The sequence below is a fragment of the Dendrobium catenatum genome, unplaced genomic scaffold (genome assembly GCF_001605985.2).
Source record: "Dendrobium catenatum unplaced genomic scaffold, ASM160598v2 original_scaffold_123468, whole genome shotgun sequence".
NCBI classification, from domain to species: domain Eukaryota; kingdom Viridiplantae; phylum Streptophyta; class Magnoliopsida; order Asparagales; family Orchidaceae; genus Dendrobium; species Dendrobium catenatum.
This window is the reverse complement of record NW_021441903.1, coordinates 5,350-9,137: the sequence shown is the minus strand read 5'-3', so window position 1 is coordinate 9,137 and position 3,788 is coordinate 5,350. Positions and strand designations below refer to the sequence as shown.

General features: G+C 30.5%; 1 pseudogene; it reads right to left on the bottom strand.

Annotated features, from left to right (window-relative positions):
• Window positions 1-2,413: 2,413 nt before the first annotated feature.
• Window positions 2,414-2,711, bottom strand: LOC114578703 (annotated as a pseudogene).
• Window positions 2,712-3,788: the final 1,077 nt, after the last annotated feature.

Genomic DNA, 3,788 nt, shown 5'->3' with positions numbered 1-3,788 from the left:
ACAAAGAGCACAACTAATTATACCATTTAGATACTTATATATATATATATATATTATATATATATAATATAATATATATATATATATCTTTTTTTTTTTTGAAATGTATCTAATACTTGAGCAAAGGAAGGCTTTTAAATGTTAATTTTTTCGTACTTGCAACGAGTGATGTTTGTTTTATCTGCGTATTAGTAAAACTGATGTTAGAAAGTTAAGAAAAAATGAAGAGTGAAAAAGCTGTTTGGACTTGATATATTCAATTACTAAATTTTTAATATTATTTGAAGACTAAAGATGTTAGATGAGTGAAGAATGAGTGTGTTGATTTATATTTTTAAGAATAAAGTTGATGCACAAGATTGTGGCTAATTATAGAGGAATTAATTAGTTAATTGTCATACTTAAAATTATGTGAGAGAGAGAAGAGAGAGAAGAGAGAGAGAGAGAGAGAGAGAGAGAGAGAGAGAGAAGAGAGAGAGTTATGGAGCATAGGGGTTGGTGCGATACTAATGTTTCTCAAAATCAAATTGGATTCATGCTGGGTAGGTTTACCATGGAAGCTATTCCATTTATTGAGAGGTTGATGGAGAAGTATAGAGAGAAAAAGGAGATCTATATATGATTTTTATTAATTTTGAGGAGCATATGATAAAGTTCAAAGAAGAAGTGCTATGGAGAGTTTCTACATAAGAAAAGGGTTAAATATGCTTATATTCAAGTCATTAAGGATTGTATGCATGAGTTGTTACTTGTGTTCAAACACAAGGGTGGTTTGACAAAGTATTTTCCTATTTCAGTTGGATTACATCAAGGATCAGCCTTAAGCCCATATCTTTTTACTTTAGTCACGAATGTCCTCACTAGAAATTTGTAAGAGGTTGACCCTAGTGTATGGTTATGATATTCTTCTTGTTGATAAAAACTTGAGAGTGAGTTGAAGGTAACTTGAATTATGGGGTCAATCTCTTAGAGTCTAAAATTAATTAAGGTTTTCATTTGAGTAGATTTAAAATTGGAATTAATGGAGTGGAATTTAGTATGTAGTAAATTTAGTGGGGGGTTATGACTTTGGACGAGTCAAGTCATTAATAGGAGTACAACATTTAGATATATTGGATTTATTGTTTTAAGTGATGGTTAAATATATGGGGATATTGTTAGTAGAATTCAAGTTGGATGGTTGAAGCGGAGGAATATGCATCGGGCTTGCTTATGTAATAGAAAATCTCCTCAAACTTAGGGGAAAATTCTATAAGAATGGTGATAAGACCTGTAATGATTTAGATGCAGAATGTTGCTGTTAAAGAGAAGCATAATATTAAGTTAATTGTTGCAAAGATGAGGATGCTTAGTGGATGAGTGACTTTACTCTTAATATTAGGATACAAAAGAGCACAAAACATGAAAGATTGGAGTAGCTCAGTGGAAGATAAGATTAATGATATTTTCCTTAGAGGTTTGGTCGCATAAAACGACAGCCTTTCAATGACCCAATTAGGAAAGTAGATATATTAGATTTGCTTATGTTAAGAATGTACATGTAGACCTAAAAAGTAATAAGACTTGGTTATAAATTTTAGAAATGATATTTCTTATTACGATTTCAATGAGAATTTAAACTCTTAATTAATATGTCACAGTGGAGAAAAAGGATTATTGTACAGACCCACGTAGTGGGATAAGGCTTGTTGTTGTTGTTGCTGCTACTACTGCATCAAGTGATGTTTCTTACTAGTGATTTTTAGCCTTTATGTCACTTCTCATTTTCCTTTGCAATTGAAAATATATCCTAATCTAGATAGTATTCATTTCAAGATTATTTTGAATTATTCAATCTAGCTTATTAACATCCCTAATTCATGGGATAACAACAAACCAAAGACCTCAAATCTTATTTAGATATCCTTGAATCAAAAGACTATTCATAGTTGACATAAATTTTGAGAAAGTTATTGTGTATTGAATTGCGTCAACCCGTCCTACCTTGTGATGCTTGGACATGAGTTATATATTATATGGCATTATGCTTAGAGGAAGTAAAATTTGGTTTATAAAATTAAAATAATAACTATTTCAAATGATATATTCACTTGGAGTAATCACAGAAGCATTCTATTATAGTTTATGTATATCATTTTCACAATATGCTCATTATGCTTTTTTTTTTTTTTTTTTTTTTTTTTTTTTTTTTTTAACCAAAATAAACCAAACAATATACTTTTTGATAGCCAGTGAGAGACAGGTTTCACAGCTATGTTCCTGCCACTTAAACTACACTGTGAACATCCAAACACTAAGAACAGAGAGCAACATAAAGACAAAAAACATAAGTGGATATATTTCCATTTCTAATTATATCATTCCTATGTCCAAGATTCTCACAATCACCTCAGTAAGTTCACAGCTTTGAAACCTAATCGTCTTCTTCCTCCCCATCACTTTCAGCCCCTTCTTCGCTAACCTCAGACTTGGATTTATCTGATGATTCATCCTCAGCAGCGTTCTTTTTTTCTACATCCGAGCCATCGTAAAAACGGATCTTTTCAGATACTCGTCCTTCAGTTTACCAGCTTTGGCCACATACGGTGCTTTCTCAGCATCGGACATAGATTTCCATTTATTGCCACCAGCCTTTCCAACCACTGAGACGAGTTTTTTTCAGGGTTCTTCTCCTTGAACTCTTCGAATTGATCCATGAAAACGAAAAACGCGCTAGGAGGGCGGCTTCGGTTGTTAGGATCTTTCGCTTTGCGGCTCCCCGTTTTCCGCTTCTCCGGGGCCTTCTTTGGCCGCAAGACGGCCATCGGACTTGCGCGCATTACCAGACGTCGGGCGTACTTCCTCATTGTTTAGAAACTGCAATAATGAGATACAATATGCTCATTTGCTTTGATAGTTAATGAAAAACAGAACTTGGTTTACTAGTTCAAGTCCACTTAAATACAAACAAACTTCTTTGAAATTGATTTTGGTTGACTAGTTCAAGTCCACTTATTTAATTTAAAATGTGCTTTAAAAGTCGTGATCTATCACATAGAATTATTGGGGCCATTTATAATAACTTTTTATTTATTTCAAAAATATGTCAAATTTATATTTTTAAAATAAATCAAGTTCTCTTCGAAAATATTAATTTTTTTTAAAAGATTTTTTTAAGTTGTTCACTTTACCTTTGTCATCAACAGCCACACGTTTCATACAATATTCATTTAAAAATAAAAATGAATAATTATTATAAAATATTAAATCTATATATTTTTTATTAAAATATAAATAAAATAAAAGACAAAGTAAAAAAGCTACTATCTTTAAAGTTCCAAACAATAAATAAAAAAAAAATTGGCACTTATTTTAATTAAGCAAGCAATTAAAAAAACTTCAAAGGAATAGAGAGGCCTTCACGGCTTCACCATTAATCTAATTAACCAATACCTTAAACTCTCTATTTAATTAATTAATCATCACTATTTCTAATTTGTTTTATTCTTGCACGTTACCATGCTTATGTAGGAAATGGAGACCTTTTATAGTATTTTTTTATTATTTTTTAATATTTAAAATTCTCTGTTCAAAATAAATGATAGTCACGTATATAGCTATCTTTTTTTTAATATATTATTAATTAGCTGAAAATTTATTGCAAAGGAGTGTAAGCATCTTATGTATAATATCATGATTACATGATGATTGTTTTTTTTAATTAATATTATTTATTTAAATATGACTTAATTTGATTATTTGCTTAATGATATGTGATAGTAATGGTGGGAAGTAGTTGATTGGAGTAT